This window comes from Nelumbo lutea, chromosome 8 (genome assembly GCF_056320005.1).
Source record: "Nelumbo lutea isolate HS-2025 chromosome 8, American lotus-T2T, whole genome shotgun sequence".
Taxonomy (NCBI): Eukaryota; Viridiplantae; Streptophyta; class Magnoliopsida; order Proteales; family Nelumbonaceae; genus Nelumbo; species Nelumbo lutea.
Window position 1 is genome coordinate 32,044,530 of NC_142691.1, and position 22,814 is coordinate 32,067,343.

General features: G+C 34.6%; 2 long non-coding RNA genes across 5 annotated transcripts; one reads left to right on the plus strand and one right to left on the minus strand.

Annotated features, from left to right (window-relative positions):
* The first annotated feature begins 9,217 nt into the window (after positions 1-9,217).
* LOC148843715 (uncharacterized) lies at positions 9,218-9,817 on the plus strand. Its single transcript, XR_016103224.1, has 2 exons — positions 9,218-9,343; positions 9,486-9,817. It is a non-coding gene; the product is annotated as an uncharacterized LOC148843715 (long non-coding RNA).
* A 2,981-nt stretch (positions 9,818-12,798) lies between these two features.
* Positions 12,799-20,531, minus strand: LOC148843716 (uncharacterized). Of its 4 annotated transcripts, none has more exons than XR_016102867.1 (6): positions 19,531-20,531; positions 18,919-19,069; positions 17,084-17,549; positions 14,889-15,296; positions 13,624-13,779; positions 12,799-13,032 (listed from the first exon to the last, which is right to left on the minus strand). It is a non-coding gene; the product is annotated as an uncharacterized LOC148843716 (long non-coding RNA). The 4 variants fall into 4 exon arrangements; XR_016102869.1 differs by having other exon boundaries at positions 14,889-15,042; positions 19,531-20,000; XR_016102868.1 differs by having other exon boundaries at positions 14,889-15,315; positions 19,531-20,000.
* Between the last annotated feature and the right edge of the window lie 2,283 nt (positions 20,532-22,814).

The window sequence follows — 22,814 nt, forward strand, 5'->3', positions numbered from 1 at the left end:
TCACTTGAGGCTGTTAACCCTCATGGACCCTTACATTGTAAGGCCTTCATAGCCTTGCCCAAAAGCGTTGTCCTTTATGGCCCGCCCAAGGGTGCTACCCCTTTTTATCCTCTCACTAAGGCAAATTGTTCACAAGACAAATTGTTTATAAGGCCTCTTGTGGCCCTATCACAAGACACATTTTCTACTAAGACGAATTGTTCACAGGAATAAATGACAAGTTCAACATGAATTTGTTTTTCACAAGGCAAATTGTTCATATACAAAAAATGAGATAAAAATCAAAGTGGGTCACTATAAATTCAAAGTGAAGGTACAAATCCAACTTCTAATCCGAAAGTTCTCCTCTAAAGACTTCATATTTAATATTTTCTTTGACCCCCTATATCCTTTCCCTCACGTTCATTAATTGAATTTGCAATGCAACTAGGCTATCAACAATTTTATCCTCCTCCAAATGATGACCTTTCATCCACTTATGATTACTAGCCTTTTTAGAAAGTTCACATATTTCAATCCAAGGTCTTGGAGGTGTTTAAGAGTCTTTACCCAAGATTGAAGCTTTGCCAAGAAAGCTTCATCACTAAAATGTTCTTCAAAGTTGGTTGAAAGGTATTCACAACACTAGTACTACCCTCTACTATTCTGTAGAGAATTGTATTTGGCACAAAACCACCCTAGAATAGATATACAATAGCCTTTTCATTCGTGTGGGGCACTCTAAACATTCACTCAGATAGTGGGTAAAGCACTTTAACCGAGTCCTCAAATTTAGCTTCCACCTCTAGACTCATATGCAAATTAGAGGTTGTTGAGAATCTCAAATAGAACTTTATCTTAATGGATATCTTCTAAATCAAGGCTTAATATGATTAGGTTAACACTAGTGATGTTAAGATCAATGATACATAGACCATGATAACATAAGTTGGCAGCCAAATACACACATAGCATAAAAAATTAGTCGAGTACTCTATGAACTTACTTTTCTTTCCTCTGGTACCCGTGGGAGATGCATCCCATTGTATTGGAGTCTATTCATCAACATTATTCCTAACCACTATTGTACCATGAACCTAACTTCCTTCATTATCCATGAACCTAACTTGCTTAGTCAACAACTGTCAACACATGATTTTTGCTTAGTCCTTTGTTGGAGCCCCCAACTCAACCTTGAACACTTGATTAGACCATTCCAATTCCTTAGAAACATATAAAAAGACCTAAAGAGCCTGAATCTTAGCCTAGAAGCCCTTAGATCCACCTTTGAATATATCAATTAGCAATTCAATGACCCTAATTGAACCCCGACAACACCATGACCACCAAAGCAAATACAACCTTTTAACCTAAAACCTTGAAATACTCGTTTAGATCAAATCTCAGCTCCAAACTCCAGACTTTCATCAACAATCAACTAAAGATTTCATTCAATGGTTTCTGTTAACTGATACAATTAAAGCTTAAAAGCTGCTTCGTCTCACATTGTTGTTACATTAAATTTTACCACTGGTCTCAATTACCTATACCCAACCAACCTATAAAATCCCACTCAAAATTCCCTTATTTACGTCTCAATCAAACTAAGATTCCATTTCAAGCCCTTTCATCGGCTAAAACACTTATAGTCCATATTTCCTTGATCTCAAAACTTTTGAGCCAATCTAACTCCTCCAATTGATCTAAAATACCCCAAAAACCCTACATTGTCAATTTTTACTAAAAAAATACCTAGTTTACCCCTTTAACTAAAAAGATTCTCTTTTGACCAATCTCATTGCCCACATAAATAAAACCTTTATGCACCCTTAGTCCCATCTCTACCCTTCTTTCTTTGACCCAAAATCCCAACCATTCAATGAGTATTTTGATTTGACCCCTCTTAAACCCAAAATAAAAAAAACATCCCCCCAAATTCTTAAAATTACCAAAATACCCCAAAATTTCCCAAAAATTATTAAACTTCCCTTATGCTCGAAATATAAATAAACACCAAAGTTTTCTACTGCTTACCATCACCCTCTCGACAATAGCAACGTCTGGTACTAGGCAATGGTGGTAATTGTGGCCAAGTTTCCTCCATTCCTTGAATATTATTGTAATTTTTTCTCGTTTTCCAACCACCACTCCTAGTAGTGGTGTTTCAATCTCCCAACCTCCTTCTCCTTCGATCTGATCTCTTTCTTTTTCTTTCTCTCCCTCCCTCTCTTTGTCATCATCCTCGACCTCTCCCCCCTTGGTTTCTCCTATTGTTGTAACAAGTTGCAGCGGCAAGACTTGAGTTCAATAACCGATTTCTCTACACTTACTCAATCAACCCCACCGACCACCACCACTCCTCTCTCCCTCTTTTCTTCTCTAACTACGCTCCTAAAACCTCATTGATTGGGCTAGGAAAAAGGGGACCTCCATTGTTATTGGTCACAACTCCATGGATTCCAGTATGCTACAGTCTTTGTCGAAGTGGCCCCCCATTATTGCTACCTCCACACTTCTTGGTTAAGAGTCTTAAGAGTCTAGTGAAATCATTGAAAGTTTTGATATGTTTTATATAATTGCACCCAACTAATGTTATTTTAGTTGATGAAAAATCAAATAAGGTTTGTATAACTGTAAGCGGTTGAACAATCTATGTCTCACATAATCCATTTAAACTTGTGGAATTCAATTCCCCATACGGGCCCCACCTATTGGAAATGAGAGAAAGGTGCCTAACCCCTTCCCTCTCCCATCCAAATCTTACCTAGGGGTGATCATTTCAACCTAGCCTGAAGCTTGGGCCTAATCTTTTGGGCTCATCCTGGATATTTACAATAATATATATAAGTTATTTAAATATATTTGATAATTATATATTAATAAAGATTTGTAAGAAACTAAAATTCTAATCCTACATCCTTAACAAACTCTAATGTAATGATGTTTAATGAAAAATGAAAATTGCAAAAATTAAACCACTAACTAAATTACTGAACCCTGATCTTGACAATCATTTTGTCTGCCCTCTATCTCCCTCACTAGTTTCACAAAATCATTAGTTTCTCTCACATCAAAAGTCATAACCTTTACATATTGCAATTTTGAGTAACCCAACTACTTAGAATTGAAGGACACTCCTTCAAGAGAAAAATTGTTTTTGCCTCCAAGAGTTCAAGTTGCATAGACTGAACCGAAGGACACTCCTTCACCGCCAACCATCAAGATACAAGAGCAAGAAGTGAAACTTTGCAAGGTGCGTTTCATACTTTGGTTCCTTCATATGATAATATATCTATATTTGTGTCTTGTGTCACAAAACACTACTATGGCCTTGAAGATTTGAGATGACCCATGAATATGCCTTTTTGGTTTTTGTTATATGAGTTGAGACAAAGACAAAAAAAAACTTAAAAAGTAATCACAAAAGTAAAGAGTACATAACTTATCTTAACCACTTTTGCTTGTGATTGTGGGTTTAATCAATTACTTTTTTTTCAATGGCTTTGTTGGGATGCACATGCCATGCGTATATGATGATACACCAATCAAAGAAATTTTGGTTTTGGAAGATTTGGATTTAGAATGGATTTTTCCTTTTTTTTATGGATTGATAGCATTGATGGTGATAATCAAGATAATGATCACAAGATTAGCATCTCCCTCCCTTTCTCCCTTCATACTTTTCAATATTAAAAGTTCAAAGGAAATAGAATAAAGGATGACATTCATTTTACATACTTCCCAACAGAACCTAGATCTAGAGCTCTTAACTAGGATGTAGAGTTACCGCTCCCAACCAATCCGTATTCCTTATATTTAGCCATTTAGATGCATTACTATGTAGTAGAGTTTGCCCCACATTCAATACATGCCTCACTAGAGAGTATGCAAAATTGGGCATTTCATTGTATCCCTTAACTATATACCAGTTTAGCAATTTTTGATGCTATTATATTTTGTTTGTTTGAATGGAAGAAAAGGAGATATTATTGAGTCACAAGATAGAATTAGATGTTTGAAGATTTAAGATAGAATTAGATGTTTGAAGATTTCAGGTATAAGAAAAAAGAAATTTGATGACACTATTGTACAATTGTGTCTACATTCAAAGAGACATATCCACTACCAAATCGAACTCAACTTATGTGACTCAAATTTTCAGTTTGCTCCATTTGAAGATGAATGGTCTAAAGCAGGGCTTTTATGTGATTTTGTGAAAGTATTTAATGATCCTACAATCTCTTTTTTGGATCTAAATACCTAACTACCAATTTATATTTTTAATCTGTGTATAACATATGCATGTTTAAGAAAGACTTATAGATCACATTTATCCTTGGCTGACATGATTAAACCAATAAAAATTGAGAAGTATTGGGATAATTATAATTTGGTCGTGTTAATTGTTGTTATTTAGTTCTTCGTTTCAAAGTAAATTTGGTAGATTATTGCTTTAAAAAATTCAAGGTTTAAGTGTTGATGTACATTTGGATGAGGTTATGGGTGCTTTGTATGCTTTGTTTAAAGAATATACAATTCTTACAAGTTCGGCCCCTAATGTAAATGAATGTAACAATGTTGCAACTTGTGGTGGTGGTGAAAAAAGGATGAGGATTGTTGATGAATAAGAGTACTTGAATTTTGAGAGTTATAAGTTCAAAGTGCAATCAAAAGAACCCAATTTGGATTTGGAGGAGCTAGTGCATAATATGATAGAGGAAATGAATGCTTGGGAATGGTAGAAGGGGGATGCATTGAGATATTAGGAACTTGTAATATTGGCACTAGACTTGTTCATGGGCCGGGTAACCCGACAGCCCGGCCCGACCCGCACTCCGTTCTGGTTTGGATATGTAATTAAGCCCGTGGGCCTGACCTCAGGCTCAAAACAGCAAGCTTGATTGTGTTTCGGGCCGAGCTCGGTATTTGTCAAAAAAGCCCATCCCGGCCCGACTCAACATTATATATTTTATAAAATATATAATATGTATTTTATATAATATAAAATACATAATATTTATTAGAATATATATACATATATATATATATATTATATATATATATATATATATTGATAATTTAATATATACATCTATTATTTTTTCTTTATAATCTCTCTCTCTATATTCAGCCGCTTTAGTAATAGTAGCGACATGAGCTAGACTTCGGACTTGGGCTTAGGCCCAGGCTTTGGGCTTTTTATGAGGGCCAGGCTCGGGTCCAAGTTGTAGGCCCGATGGTTAGGCCAGTCTCGGGCTCGAGCCTTAGAAAAATCTATTAAAGCAGAGTGAAAGCCCGACCCGAGCCCAGCCCGACCCATGATAGGTCTAATTGGCACATGATGTTTTATCTATTCCAATTATAGCTGTAGCTTTAGAGTTTGCATTTAGTATTGGAGGAGAAGAGTGGTGGAATAATATCACGCTTTACTTAAGCTAGCCAAAAACTATTTTGGCATTTATTTGTCTCCAAGATTGGCTATACGAACAATAATCTAAAGGTAATTTAATTTTAAACTTTCTAATAAGTATTTATTTTCTTTTAACACATCAATAAATATTTAGTTTTATTATCTTTTGTAGATGTTCATGAAGAAAAAGACAAATCTTCTAGTGATGATAAATTTGAAGTTTAGAGTGGTTGCAAGTTTTAGGTAAAATTGAATCATTTTCAAGATTTTATTACTTATTTATTTTCATTGATATGAACTATTTTTTGTTAATTTGTTAATATGCTTTTTTATTTCACTTTTTATTTGTAGGAGTTGAATGTAAGATGGATCACCTTATTATAGAGATGTTTAAAGATGTTTTGTGGATATTACATGACAATGGATGGTTCCTTTTTGATAGATATTATAGGTTCTTTTGTTGTTATAATTAGAATCAACTTGTTACAATTATCATTTTTAGCATAGTGACAAATTGTAACTTATAGATTACAAGTTATAATTATTTATTTTCTTATAATTTATAAGATTTTTTTTTCTTGATATTAACTATTAAGGTTACAAGTTTCTTATACCAAAAAAGTCGTTTACAAATTCCTTATATGTTATAGTATACAATTGTTTAATTTTGTTAGGCTTGGAATCTCAGTCCAACCCAACCCTTGATCACCCCTAGTTTTACCCTTATTGGGTTAGCTAGTGCCTTAAGAGTTACTATTAAATGAAAAATGACTTTTGATGTAATTCCAAAGATCCCATTATCTCTATTTCACTTGATTGATGGGTGGCCACCCCATTTCAAACCAAGTGAGTTGGTTTTCGATGTTCACAACAGTGTAGTAAACAAGATTGCAACAACCAATTGACACAAGAACTAATAAAAGTATCTGATTTTATTTGTAATTAATGTTAATGCATACCATCCTATTGGAGCTAAGGGCATACATTGTTTATCACTAGAAAACCATTAAAAGTAAATATGGGGAAGTTATTGTCATTTGACATAGAACTACTTTTTGATTTAAAACTAATTTTGGGCAATTTTCAAATTACCCCGTCTCTTAAATTTTTATCTATTTGTATAATTGGGAGCTGTGACTGATGGGGTAATCTATCACAATACAAGGGTGAGATATGTATCAGAGGTGGGGGTTCGATATGCTCAAATTACTTCACTTTTTAAAAGGGTTATTTATTAAAACACCCTTATAGTTCGTAGATTTACTAAAATGTACCTTATGGTTTTCATCTTACTAAAACACCCCTATAGTTTACGATTGATTTGCTTAATCGACCTTCCATTATTTAATAGTAGAAAATGACAGTTTTGATCTGAAAATCCATTTGAATAAATCTAATCAAAAGAAAATAAAAATGAAAATGTCATTTTTGCCCTTAGTAAAACACAAGTAAGCACTATATTTGACTCTATTTAGTCAATTTTATTTTATGTATGAAGAAGTGTTAAGGGTGATTTTGGAATAAACAATCATGGGATCTTGCCCTTGAATGTTTTCCTCTCAGCTTAGGTGATCATGTTACTATTTTCTGATAGCAAAACAAACACTTCTTAATTAAAGGTTGACTAAATAAATAGGTTGCAAACTATAGGTGTATTTTAGTAAAATAAAAATAATAGGATCAGTTTAAATAAATTAGGGATATCCTGGTAAATGATTCTTTTGAAAATTCCATATGTCCATATGCCCAAAGCTGTCGGCTTAGGTCTAAGCCGTAGGTTAGCTCCTTTTGCTGGTAGTGTTTGCATAATTGATCATATATATATATATATATATTATTTTTTTTCATTTCTCCATCTGAAAGACACTATTATGGTCGTAGTGATGATGAGATGAGAGAAGTTCTTTGAGAAATCCATCAAAACCCTACAGTGTTTATCACTGATTGGCTTGAAAACAAAAAAATTTCAATTTTTTTAGTATTGAACCGTTAAACTCAATTTTTTAGTGTTGAACCCCATCAAATGCTCATATCAAAATAATTTCAGTTTCTTTCATATTATTCCTAGCACAAGTCTTCCTTTAAATACATTATACAAAAAACCTCAGATCTACCTCCAGTCACAGTCAGTGCCATCCACAGAATTGGACTCCTTTCTTACGCGTCATGTTTGGAGTAATAAATTATGAGCTTGTGTTTATAAATATAATACAATACCGGAAAAACTTACAGCCAATCAACAATCAGTATCATAAAAGAGGTGATCGATCAGGAAGTGTTTATCAAAATCACGGGGTGTTTTGATTGGTCAAAGCTCTTTGATACTATGTCTTTTGGGTATCTTAGATTTTACATACACACACACACATATCTATATATATATAGTTCTGCTATGATACTGAAAAGATGTGATATGAGAAAAGCTCACAACCAATCAACTGGTATCATAAAAGAGACGACCAATCAGGTGCTATTAATCAAAATTCATGAGAGGTGGTTTGATTGCTCAAAATTCTTTCGATACCATATCTTTTCTCTATAGTAGATTTTCCCATATATATATATATATATATATATATATATATATATATATATATATATATTAGTAGAAATTCGCCAATGGGCCGGTATGAAATAGATTCAAAACTATGTATAATTTACTTCAAGTTAAGAGGACTTGCTGACATGGCTACCTTATTGAGCCTTTTTTTTACTAAGGTAAAGGTTCTCTAATTGGACCAAGTAGGCAACTTCCCTATATGATCTGTCATATTTGTGCCATGTGGAGGGATGATGTGGCCAATCTGAGCCATGCAAGGTTGGGATTCTCCTCTGTATTTGCAACCTATACTCAATTTTTGCACTCCATGTCAGCTTTATATATCTCACCTTTTATTAATTAGTGTTTTCCACAAATAATATTAGGTCTTTGAAGTTCTAAAAGTATCACCTAAAGATGAGTTTATTCCTGCCATATGGCTAGTATCTTCTTAAATTGGGGTCCAAATTGACCCCTTAATAGAGGATGTTAGTACGAGGAATATGCCGTGTCAGGTGCTACATTATTGGGGGTCCCTAACCAATTTGCCACGTGGAAGATTCTTGGGTCATTTATGTGTCCTTCTGAAAAAAAGCAGAATAATTAGCAGAGACCCATTTTCTTAAACTAATGATGATTATGACGGCAACAAATTAAAGATGCTCTCAAGCAACTTAATTAACTAGAATAGTTTCAACCTGTCCCAGATAGAGCCTTCATTTGGTCAGAAGCTTATTCAATTTACATTTGGTTTGGCTAAATTAATAAACCTTTTTCATTAATCTAGGGGCAGATCTTAATTCTCTAGTTGTGTCAACACTAAAACCATGGAAGAATGGAACAAAGCCGAATAACCATTTTGACCTGTCAATGGTGATCACTATCAGACGTTATTCCGTTATTTATGACTGAGATAGTATAATAATGTTGTGATACTCTCTTAACTAATGGATCTTATTAATTACTTTTGGCAATTCAAACATTAAAACAAGATGACAAACATTATATATTTAAGAGAGTAAAAACAAACAGGAAGAGAGCTGATCTGAATTTGACTGAATTTGGACCATTCTGCTGCCAGTAGAATTGATCAGAAACCTCAAACCTCCCCCCAGTTTTCAAAAAGTAATGGTTGCACTCATCTGGTCAAGGTTCAATATTTGAGGCCATTGTCCAATGAAGAAGAAGCAATATAGACAGTCCTACACGGTGTTCATCATGACCATTGAAGAAATCCAGTCTATAAATATTCATGAGCTAGTTTTCATTGAGAAACACAAACAGACAAACGACCACTGTGTAAACCAAATAATCCTTCGTTTCCCTTAATCCATGGCTCAATTGCGTCTATCCATGCCTAAAGCTTTGTTTCTAACGCCCAAATTGAAACCCATCAATCAGATGAGAACTGTAATGTAAGCTTATCTTGGTTTGTTATAATAAGGACCGTTTTACTTCGACATTTTTCTATATCGTTTTTAATCAGTTGAGCAACCTTTCATGGTTATATAAATGTTATTGAATCCTTGTTTTTTGTTTTCCTTTCGATTTCTTCAGAAGGTATGCGACGTCTGATTCACCGAACATAAGTAAGGGCGACCCTCCTCAAACCAACTGTGCTCTCAAGGTCACGGATAGAGGAATGAAAGAAAGGAGTGTGGCTTACAGTGGTTCTGTTGAAAGGAAAGAGATGAAGAAAAAGAAAAACAACTCAGGAAAAGTTGATACTGGTGATAAGGAGCAAGAGAGTGATAGTAGTTGAACTCCTGGCTAGTTTATGTTGATTGTTTTTTATACTTAATTATATTACATGTGGATTTGTCATGGAGATTGATTCTCACTTTCTTTGTAAAAGAAATTTGAAATGAAGGTATGTACGTGGGAATTAATCAGTTGATTTTGGTTTAGTGACTCTGTTCGAAAACAATGTTCTAATCATCCAAGTAAGAGACATGTGGTAAGTGAGGCTTGGAGACTGAAATTCTAACTAGGGAGAGAGGGTCACAGTCTCACAGACTCACAGAGTCACAGCACGAGACCTTGCGACTTCCATTAGGGGATCTTTAACAGGGTGGTGATAACATCCTCGTGAGGAAAACCTTTAGACAAAAATAGTTGGATTAGAACTTTTCAATAAAGAATTGAAATAATACAATCTGTGCCCAAAGAAAGAGTGTAGGGCTGGTCCCCATTGTTGACCCTCAAATCCTTTCTATCTATATTATAATATAAAATGGAAAATGGACCTTAAGGTTATGTTTGGTTTGAAGGAAAAAGGGTAGGGAAAGACAGAAAAATCAATACAAGGGTTGTAAAAGTTTTCCTATCTTTTCCATCCTTTTCCTACATTTTTCTTCAAACCAAACATAGCTTAAGTATTTCTGGATTTATAGACACTGAAATATCCCAATTTCGGAGTTTGACCCTTCTCTATTGTGAGGAGGGAAAATGTATATTTGAATTATGACTTTTCAGTTCATATAATCTTTCTCATTAATTTCTATATTTAAAGTATTAATTCGTATTTATTAACTCTTATATTTAAAGAATTTTTGTCTCTCACCATGGAATTCCAATAACTCCATCCCTCATGGCTGTTGGATTGGCCACATGTTTAATCCTACAATTGATATCAACCATACATATGCTCCAATTTACATAGTTGGTTTTTAAAATTAATACTAACTATTCGTATTCTTTAAATAAAAACGGTTTTTATGGGCCCAGATTTGATTTCGTGGGCCTCTCATAAACAGTCCACTTTTTTCCAATCCAGTACAGAATTAGGATATAAAAGTATCGTCATTATAATTAGCGGTGCAAGTCGGGCGGGTTGATGGTCAACCAGCCCTGGCCCTAAAATTTGGGCTTAAAGTCCGAGGCCGGACCAAGTCCAATTTTCTCAACTCGAGTCCAGTCCGCACTGTAATTTGATGCACTCAATGGATTCGGGTTGGCCAATGAGCTTACTCTAAAATTAACACACACATATATATATATGCAAAATTAACACATATATACATATGTGTATGGTTGGGCCGAGCTTAGGCCGGGTTCGGACTACCTAAGGGCTAGGCCCGGACCTGTCCTGAAAAATAAAAAAGCCCAATTTCTTGGGCCTGAGCAACGACAAAATCCAAACCCAGCCTGTATAAACAAATGAGTGATAGATCATCTTCAGAACCAACATTCTAACTTGTAATTCTTCTGTATAATTCCTTTAGATTCTTCTGTAAATACACACACCCCTGAAAGCAATTTTGTTCGTCAAGAACAGTGTCGCCACCCCAAAATTCCTATGGTTCTAGATTCATATGGAAGAATGAATAGTAGGTGATATCCAATTCCTGTTCAAAGTTCTTTTTTCATGCAATTAGGTAGAAGTTAATGGATAGTGGGAATAGTAGAGCCTGATGGCACAACTCAAAAGGAATTCTATGCTTGGTTAACCCTAGAATTCTAACCAATGAAGTTATTATTCTAGGTTGTTTCCAAACAAAACTAGTACATATATATTTGGGGGGCGTTATTTTTTAGGATTTTGAGGGGGGAAATTTGGTCAATGGGATTTTGGTTCCCAATGACTAAGAATCCTATGTTCTTTTTCCAGATTTATGTGGGGATTATGGAAAGTTTATTTTCTTGGGTACCACTTACCCGGCATCTAATTCTTTTTATTAACCATCCAAACATTGACAGAAAAAAAAAATGAACAGTCCCAAATTCTAGCTTCTTCTAAACAGTCATGAACTTTTTTGAATAGAAGAGGCTAGGATTTGGGACTGTTCATTTTTTGTCAACGTCTGGATGGTTAGTAAAGAGAACTAAATGGCACTCGAAGGGAATTTGTGTCTTTTTCAAAAATGTCACTCAATGGCTGATTAATGGACTGGTTAATGAAAGGTACTGGATTGTCACATTTTGAAAGCTTGGGTACTGAATTTTCGCATTTTAAAGTCTGGGGACCAAATTGTCACTCGAGCCAAAGCACAGGGTACTGATCAAGAATTTTTCCTAAAATTTAGATCTATACATATCTACATTAGTTTTAAATTGCTTAACATGAGATGAGTATGTATACTTGTACAGCACATACATTTGCAAGAAATTTAAAATTCGAAAATTATTGCTTAGTATAGAATATTTTATGTATTGCTGTAAAGCTAATTAGAAAATACAATTAATTGCAGATGATCTTACTGAAGATCATCTGCAATTAAGGTGGGTTATGTCATCCCCTGTATTGTCTTCTTTGTTAGTAATTTTTATATTCAAGTATTAAGGTGGTGGGCCCTCCACCTGGAGTAAAGTTTGAGACTAGAAAAATGAACTCTCTTGGACAAAAAACAATACAATCAAATACTTTGAGTAAATTTTAATAATTTCATTTGTATATTAATTTTATTTATATATTTTATAAAATGTATAATTACTACTTGTCTATGAGAGAGGAAAGTTAAACAAAAAATCTAAATTAATTATTGGATTGAAATTCTAAGGTTAAATTTTGTTGTAGTTGCAAGAGCTGAAACAAAACTTCATATGTTCGTTTAATGATGCATGTGAATTAGTAAGATATAATTAAAATATTGGGAAGTAACAAAAACAATTACCTAAGAGGAATTTATCCAAGCTGGTATTCTGCAAAAATTCATAGATGAATAGCCTTTCTACTCCTTCTAGGCAGAATCCTAACAGCTTAACAAGATTTCTGTGCTGAAGTTTGGCTACTAATAGAACTTCATTCTTGAACTCTGTATCTCCTTGTCCAAAAGTTCTAGAAAGTCTCTTTACAGCCACATTTTGCTCACTTGATAGAGCACCCTAAAGGGTGTGGTAGAAGAATTGAAATTGAGAAAAAATCTTATAATTTCATGTGAAATGAACTAAAATTAAGATATGCTTCAAAACCAAAACATAGTATTTCTTTTTATATAAATAAAAACAGATTTACATTTCACTAATGATCTTATTCTCATCACATTGTATACAACACCAAATCCACCCTGTCCAAGCTTCTTATGAATAGAGAAGTTGTCTGTGGCAGCCCTTATTTCATCAAAGTCAAATTGCAAGGATTCCACATTTATAATGTCATCCGCATCTTCACAAAATAGAAGGGGAACAACACAGTCAACAATCTAATCTAACGAATTAATTCAGGAAGATAGATTCTTGTAACCAATACTTTAAAAGTCCACCATAAAATGAAACAGCTTTTCTATTTGGGTAGCATGTCATGGATTCAACCATCAAAGTCAAGCAGATGATGAAAATATGTATATATTATTTATGTTGCAGTTTTATAAATTTGTTATATTATTTATTTTTTATAAAAATATGTATGTATATGATGAAAATAGTTGAAAAGATACTTGAATTTATTTCTTTTTATTTAAAGTATTGTAGTTTATTTTTCTTTTAATAATTTATTAATTTTTCAAAGAATTAAATTGGATTGAATCATATCCTAATATCTAACTTCCTCATCTTTGAATTCAAATCAACGTTTGTGAGGTCCGATTGAAACTTAGGATTGGACCGGATCTGCTATTCATAGTATCAGATTGGATTCAGATATATATATCCTGATTCAAATCCAATCCGATCTGTTTGTATCCCTACACCCAACCCAAAATATAATAAACAAATAGAATTCCTCTGAGATAGAAGCTAAATGATAAATGGTAATTACCTTCCACTTTTTCATTTGGCTTACCACTTGTTAATCTCCTCTTCATCTTCTTCTTCCTTTGTCGTAAACAGAGGTAGAGAATAGATAGAACCACAACTAGAATGACTGTTGGAATGGCAACAAAGATGATAATTTGAGATGAACTTCTCCTCTTTCCTGAGAACACCAAATGAATTTATATTATATGGTGTAGATATTGGATGGACTTACAAGCATTTCCAACGAATATGTTTAAGAGACATTATACTAGCTTTCTATAATTCATATTCATTAAACCCTTTAATTTTTTTCATGTCATTCCTATATATATTTGTTCATCCCCTTATTTTATCCAGCATAGGTGACAGTTACATTTATCTACTTGTGTGCCCATAAGAAATAATTGATATATTGCAAGTTGAAGGAGTAGAAAGGTTAGGAGTAGATAAAAAAGGACAAGGTCAAAGTAGTAAGAAATATAGAAATACATATTTGCATGCAAACATATAGACATTATTTTAATAAATCATTCATATATTCATATATGCATACATGCACACATATACAAATACATGTATGCCATTTTTTAGTGTAAGGTAATTAACCAATCCAAGCCCAGGCCCAATCCGAGTGTAATGAACCATGCTGCTGAATGCCCTTTTAAACTGTTGATTAATTGGCAAATTGTAAAGATAGGTTCACTGTATGGTTCTTTTAATATCATAGACCTTACAAACTCCAACACTGTGTTTGGTTTAAGAGAACTTATCTCTGTGACATGGGCCTAAAGTTATACTTGAAGTAGACACCAATTTGTTTGTTTGTTTCTCCTCTTCTTATCTTATTCAGAAAATTTCTTTTTTAGTATTAATTTTCCCTTTATACTATTCTACTTCTGTTGGAGGAGGAAAGGTGATCTTTTAGCAATTCTGTTCTGATTATGGATTAGTATTTTTCATTTTCTGATCAAGCTTTGGTTGTTTTTCAGTAGGGTATATGGAACTAAGAAAATTGATGAAGATGCCAAAGTCAGTAGTCTCATTGCTTCGTTCAGAGAATTAGTATTTTTGTTTTTTGATCAAGCTTTGGTTGTTACTACGGCCTTGTAATAATGATTCATTCTCAATTTAGTTTCTAGTGTATGTATCTGATTTATCAACTTAACAACCATTGGATTAGAGATGTACTTCCTTTTTTCAGTTTAACAAAGTTTCCTTTTATCCTTCAAGAAAACAAGGGCAGAAGAAGAATAATGAAGAACAAAAAGCTCATGAAAGGTAACCTACTCATGGTGCCATGACATTAGAAGACTTCTTGATTAAAGCAGGGGTTGTTGCTGAAGCTTCAGATAAGCACAATGTAGGTGTTGATATTGGAGTTGACCCAGATCCAGCTCGCCCACAAAGTTTCTCATGGCAAGTTCAGTGGTTGCAGTACCCACTCCATCCAATGCAGCAGCAGTAGCAGCAGCAAAAACAACAACAATAGCCTCAACATTTGTAGAAAACATCATGGGGGTTTACATTCCAGGCTATCCAGAAAGAAGGGATGCCCCCAATAAAACTTGGGGTCATCCCCAATTTTTAGGAAAATGCTTGGTTCAAACCAAAGGCTTCAGAGCGATGCCCCCTCATTCAAGGGGGGCATCTCATCCCACAAACTAGAAACTTAGCAGTTTCAACAGTCTGCTTCCCCTGTTCAAATCAATTCAAACTGATCCCAATTTCATCCTAACTTGATTTTAACATATTCTAATGATTATGTTAGTGGCAAGAGGTTATGGTTATTCATTGTGATCAACTTACATAAAAACACTGTGTAAATAAATACTCTGACAAGCCCAAGTATCAAACACCATGGGGACAATACAGGAATATGCATAAGTGTAGCTTTTTTTCTGAATATATAAAAGGAGTTCAACATAAAAAGAAATAGTTCAGTGTGGGTCACAACAAATTGTTGTGCTAATTTTTGTATTTAAGCTGGGTATGCATTTTTCACTTTCTATTTCCTCTTTTTCTGTAGATATAACTTCCTGTTATCAGAACCCTCTGCAAGATTTTATTTTTCTAACATTTCTATCCTTTTCTTAATGGTTAATTTGCTTCTCTTGATTCTTGTATATGTATTTTAGCATTCTACTTCAGGCCTATGTTTTTATTTTACATGATAAAATTTCTCACTAATGTCATGTGATTCATCGTTTACAATTAATTGTTTTTCTTCAAGTTTAGCAGATCCTCATTGAGTTGGTTTGTTTTACAGTGGAAGCTTCATTTATTTGAACTCGAGGAGGAGATGAAGATTGATCCTCTGTCAAATATGTTCTTTATCAGGTACTTTAACCATCTTCCAGCATAATTTAATTTAGTATTGTGCACATGTGATACAACATATTAATTAACTTAACCAAATAGCAAATGTATTTCTCATGGGAGTCTAAGGTTATGTTTGGTTTGAAGGAAAAGGTAGGGAAACCTATACAAGTTTTGTAAAGGTTTCCCTACCTTTCCCTACTTTTTCCTTCAAACCAAACACAGCGTAAATGTTCCATGGAAAATTTATTGTTGTGACTCCATATTTTTTTTCTTTGCTTTGGGGGAGGGTGATATTTTTTGATTAATGAGGGGAGTGGAAACTCAGGTTCATTGGGTGAAGAGAACTGCAAATGCCTTTGCTGATAACTTGGCTAAACAGGGGGTGGGAAGGGGTGAAGAGAACTGTATGGTTTTCTGGACTAGCTTCATTCCGGTGTCGCATGAGTTTCTTCTACATATCTCATGTATTGGTTGCTGGGTCCAAATAGGTCTTGCCACCGGTTTTGGTTTTCAGTTTTAACTACTAGCATGGTACAATCTGCAGTTTTCATGGGTTTTTGGGGCCAAAGAAAAATATTTTCTGGGGGTTTAGAAGTGCTATGATGCTTATGCTTCTCCAGGTATTAAATACCTTGGGGTTTTACATTCTACTTCACAACTGAATATTTGTGTTTGCATAATAGTTCTTTACTAGTTGATTACTTCAACTTCATAAAATCTCTTTTTCCCATCACACAGCATTGATACACTTGGATTCATTCTTAGAAATATTTGAAAATGTTGAGATTATCTAGTGAACTGCTTTTTCCCCCAGATCAGTGGATCTAGCTCCCATGATTCTTCTTGCGAGAAGGATCTGTGTTATTTTTAATAAGAAGATCTGATATCAAATCTTATGATTACATATTCTTATTGATAAACTTCTGATTGGTTACCAACTTACCATTCAAAACAGGATGTTTTTATAGTATTAGTTTACCAAAAAATGGTCATTCAACATGAAAGTATGAAACGTCCGTTCTTAAGAAAATTTAAATAAATCTCTTTAAGTTATAAACTTATAACTAACTCTTCCTATCTTCCAGGGTAATTGCCTAAAATAAATTCCATTTGAGATGATAATGGATATTTTACCAAATAGAATTCAGATATGATCAAAGTACCTTTTGATCAGATTTAGGTAAAGGCAATATTGGTGCCTTAGCTACTACTGGTGTAGATGCTGGTACTGGTGCTCGAGCTGATGTTGGTGCTGGAGCCACTATTGGTGGTTATGATGTGATTCTTGAACTACCTCCACATCTTCTTGAGTGATTTGGCAAGACTGAGATGAAGATATTGGTGTTGGTCCAGGCTACAGCAGCTGAATTGGGGTTACCAGAGAAGGTGTTGATGTTTCAGACTGACTTGAATTGGATGTCCCAACTATAGACGGAATAGACTAGGGCATAGTTTGATATGGCAATGTTGGACCAGGAGCTTTCTTAGGCTTGTTGGGGATTGGTGGTACAATGGCATTTATATCTAGATTGGTAGTAAAGAGGAAACCAGCAGCAAACTGGAATTCAGAGACACCATAGGAAGAGCAGTTGAAGGGGCCTTATTTTATATCAAACCAGGTGCAATTTCCTGTGAGAAAGAAAATATTTAATAGTTACTACTAACTAAATAGGGGACTAAGTAATACCACTGAAGAATCTATTTCCTGATACATAAGTCATTGGATGTAAAAATACTGGATTAGTTATAAAATATTTAATAGTTACTACTAACTAAATGGGGGACTTTTTTTTTTCCATTGTTGATGTTGAGAGTTTTGTATCTTGTGCAGCCTAGCTAGTACATCTTTGGTATCAAGGAAGCCACTGCAACCTGATAATAAAAAGCATATTGATGAAGAAGATGCTTGTTTTGTTGCTTCCTCATATCCTTTGACCCTTCTCAGCCTAAAGTCTAAATAATTCCTTTTTAAGTTATCTGTTTATAACTTATTTTTTGTTTCTGGATCTGGATTATCCTTAGCCATACTTAGAACTGCAGAATCTGTTCTAGCATTAAAACCCAGGACAACCATTGCATCAACACTTAATGGTTCTTAATTGCAACCCATATATGTGCTCACTCCATTCTCATTTTGTTTCTCTTCTAGTTTTACTCAAAGTTAGAGGAGAAACACCAAACTCTGGAGGCAAAGAGAACCCAAGTTGAAGCTAGGACTAATGTACATTACTTTCTTTAGTTTCCCTAAAGCATTAGGTTACATGTTGATAGAAAAAGACATGGATTTATTTGACAGAGGATATATGTTAGTATCTATTGTTTCTGGGGTATTTTCTAGATAACATTTACTTTTATCTCTAACCATAAACTGATTTTATTTATGAGATTAAGCGAAGGACCCCCTTTGAGATAGATAGCTAATCCCTCCATGGGCACAAAATATTACTCTGTGTTTTGATGGAAATCCTCACATATTCACTCAAAACATAATGACTGATCTCTTTATCTTATAGACATGTTTATAGATTGTAGGGATTGACCATTTCTACAAAAACTAAAACAGCAAAAAATTTCAAACTAGCATACATGCTTACTGCATGTATGTGATCGGGTATGAATTGTAATTGTATCTTATTAAATGGGTTAGGTGGAGGCTTTCCAACCTAAACATCAGGATGTCTAGCATATTGTGTACACTCTATTCTTTGATATAATACAATAAAGCTTTTCAGTTACCTATCAAAAAATATCAATAAAGCATTGTTGTTAAGGTATGAACACATGATGTCTATAATAGATTCAACTTCTTGGAACAATATTTGTTGGTCTTTTACTTTTTAAGGCTAGAAAAGAAAGTCATATTGGCTACTAATTCTTGCTAAGGACATTCACAACAGCTTCTTTGATTTTCTATATGTGCTGTCTTGACAAGATATAAAAGAAATTCAAGTTTAATCCTTGAGAGTGTTCATAATGATGCAGGAAAATAAATACTCACAACAATCCAATGTTTTTACTCCAAGAGCCGCCCAAGTCACCATTGCAGACCAGATGTGTGTAATGAAAAGTAGAACAATTTAGCACCCGCACTACATCTCTTCCTCCAACCATATGTTTTCCATTCAGAATCTTTAGCAAAGTAGTCTTCCCTACACGAGCACTGAATAACATTAAGTTTACAGGAGAAAAGGGGAAAGAACATGATAGCTTTATCCAACAAATTCATTCCAGTTTACCACCATCACAAAAAGGTCATAAAAATGTCAACAAGAAAGCAGTGTTATGAATCTTATGTCCAACTTCAGTATGAGGCAGTAAGATTTTAATATTTTATATCTGTGTCAACGTCAAGGGGTTTGCACAGTTAAATTTGTTGCACTAATGTATATGCCATGTCTTTACCATCTATGCTTCATAAATAAACTAGCATACATGCAGGTCAAAAGGTTCCCCACCGATGAGCTAACAAATATGACGAGAAGAAATCATGAAGAGAATTCATCTAAAGGATCCAAGCTAATAGAACGTAATAAACAAACAACAAGACAAATTCAAAACAAACAGAAGACAAGGCAATCTGAGATACATTTCATAGATGGAGGAAAAGGACCTTCCCAATTCTCAGGTACATGGCATATCCAGAGAAATTTCTCCACAAGTACGAAATCCACATTGAGATCCAAGAGTGGTAAGGTATATTTGGAGAAGGGGCTTGATTATGAGAAGTCTACCGCATCAGGAAATGAAATCGAGCTTTAGATCCAAGGAGGTCTCCTACTTCTTACTTAATTCGAGCTTCAGAGAGAGGTGTTGTTCCCGATGCTGTCACCCGTGAGAAATCAGAAATTGCCCATTGAGAGAGAGAGAGAGAGAGAGAGAGAGAGAGAGAGGAGAGTGGGAATACGAAAGTGAGAAAATAGAAGAGAGGGACTGCGGGAGGGGGGAGAAGCCTGGGTTTCACGGGGTGAAATGTAGCGGTAGCCAGTTTGGCATTTAGCAGCAATTCTAGATGACAGCGTTGGTCTGGCATTTCTAGCGGCAGTCACCCATGTGCCAGTTATGGAACTGCCGCTAATGCCCATTTTTCTTGTAGTGGAATGGAAATTTATAAGAAATGTGATGGAAAGAATGGGCTTTGGGCAAAAGATCATCAGTTGGTCATGCTCTACATCTCCTCTCTATCTTATCAGTTACTAGTGAATGGCAATCCTACCTCAAAATTCTTCCCTTCCCGTGGACTCAGGCAGGGGGATCCTCTCTCCTCTTATTTGTTTCTAATAATATTTGAAGTTTTATCCTTAGCTTTTCACAATGCTCATGTTAATGGTTCTTTCTCTAGGATTAAAATCAATCGAGACTGCTCCACAATTACCCTTTTGTTTTATACAGATGATTCTTATATCTTCTCAAGAGAAAACTTTGTGGAAGGAGGTGTGCTTATGGAAATCTTGAAACAATACGGGAAGCTTCAAGCCAAAAAGGTGAATTTCACAAAATTTGAAATTTTCTTGACTCCAAAGTCTAACCTAGGTTTCAAAAAATCATCTCAAGAATGATGGGTATAAAGAAAGTAAAGAATCCTTCAGACTATCTGGGTCTCCCCTCCTCTTTGGGAGAAAAAAAAATGAACATCCTTAATTACCTAAATGAAAGAATGGAAAATAAAATAAAGGGGTGGAAATTTGCTTTTTTATCAACTATAGGGAAAGAGGTAATGATAAAATATGTCTTGACATCTATTCCTTCCTATGCAATGTCTTGTTTCTTGATCCCAATTGGTATATGTAAGCAAATTGCAAAAACTCAAAGAAACTTTATGCGGGGAAAAACAAAAAATCAGAAAAAAATAAACTAGATTAAATGGTCTAATGTTTGCAAAAGTACTAAATCCATGGGGCGTGGGTTGGGCTTTAAAGACCCTTACACCTTTAATATTGCTTTGTTGGCAAAAATGACTTGGGGATTCTACTCAAACAAAGAGAGTTTGTGGGCAATTCTGATAAGCAAATATCTTTCTAGGAAAAACATTTGGAGTATAAAAGCCCCCTCGAATTGTTTGTGCTATTTCAGATGCCTTTTGGCAGGTAGAGATCTGCTAAGGGAGGAGGCTTGCTAAAATGTGGCAATTGGAGAAGACCTGGATATTTGGGAAGACCCTTAGATTCTTGGGCTTCCAAATTTCAAGCCCATAGGTCCAAGGCCTAGGCTGAGCCCTTGTAGAAAGGTGAAAGACTTTATAAACCCCCAATTCAAATGTTGGAAACTTAATCAACTGCAGTCAATGTTTACCCAATCTATAGTAACCTGCATCACCAATCAAGTCCTGCCTAGATTGGGAGGTAAGGACAAGCTCATTTAGACTCTGGACCCAAAGGGTAGACTTTCTGTTAAATCTGCCTATCAATTTGCTGTAAGAAAGGATCTTAGATTAACGGAGGAAGGTTATCCTCCTATCCTTTTAAGCAACATTTGGAAGAAGACTTGAGCCTTAAAAGTCCCTCCAAAATTAAAGCATTTTATATGGAAATGTTGCCATGAGAGTATTGCAATTAATCAAATTTTGGTTAGAAGGAATATAAAATCAGAAGGGAAATGCAATGTGTGTGAGAAGGACAATGAAAATATCTTGTATGCTTTATTGTATTGTGACCATGCTAGAGCTAGATGGTTTGGTTGCAATCTTAACATTCTTGTAAATAACTTTGTCTCTTTCAATTCCTTTGTGGATTGGTGGGCTTGGTAGTTAAATCAAGAATTTGTTTCTTTAGAGTTATTGAATTATCAATTATTATTTTATGGTGTATTTGGAAGGCCAAAAATGGATTTGTTTTTGAAGGATCCTAACCTAACCCTTTTATCACTTTGATTGTTGCTCCAGGAGGATGAAGTGAAAAAAGATTCCCTTGAAAAATCAATCATTTGTTCATAGGCTAACTAGGTCTTGAACAACCTGCTTGTCTACTGGTTGGATGTTTCCACCAGATTGGCTTGTTCCCTTGTTGGCTTTAGAAGGAAGAAGTTTAGTGTCTGAGGTTTAGGAACCTCCCTAATTTTCTTAGTTTCCTTTTCTACTTTTCTATTTTTCAGTTGTTGTTGTTGTTGTTTGGTTTTTCCTTGTGTCTTGTTTTGTGTGTTGTTGGCCACTCCATTGCAATCCATTTTCTTACAAAAAAAAAGTCAAACTCTTGGTGGATTACAAACCAATTATCAACAAGAACAGACATTTCTCTAAACAAAACACCAAACCAAAGAAGTTGAACTTATTATTATGCAAAATTCAAAATGGATGATGAAAAAAAAAGGTGACGAAAAGATGATTTCATAATGAAGCCTTTATTCAGTGAAGTAAGTAATCCAAGATTTATGTCACTTCTATTATTATCATTATAAAGCATTGTCAGCATGTCCAAAACTTTCCGCTTAACCTCATCTTGCTCTTTGTTTTTCTTCTATTCTTTCTCTAAACCCTTTCATCTTAAAGGAGCATCAAACCTCAAACAAAGGATAACATATGCATGAGACAAAAAAAGGAAAAAAATAGAAATGTGCACGTGTGTGTGTCATTGGTGGCATGTATGAAATGCAAGAAAATGATGTGAGGAATCCTTGGTTAAGATAGGGCATAACCTATCAAGGGGAGCAACTTAAGGCTGTTCAGCAGGTATGAAGAAGCCTAGAATTGGAAAATTTAAATGGAAAGGTGATTAAATTGCAGAACTGTCTAGTCTATCTACGTACCCCTTGTGAAGGATTAGACTAAGCGTAGTTTGGGTTATTTACAACTTTAAATAAAAAACAACAAAAGAGGAACACAAAACCAAAGGCTCAATTTGGAAGGAGTATGAATACAAATATGTAGAGTGCAAAACCTTATATTTTGTATGTATTTGCACA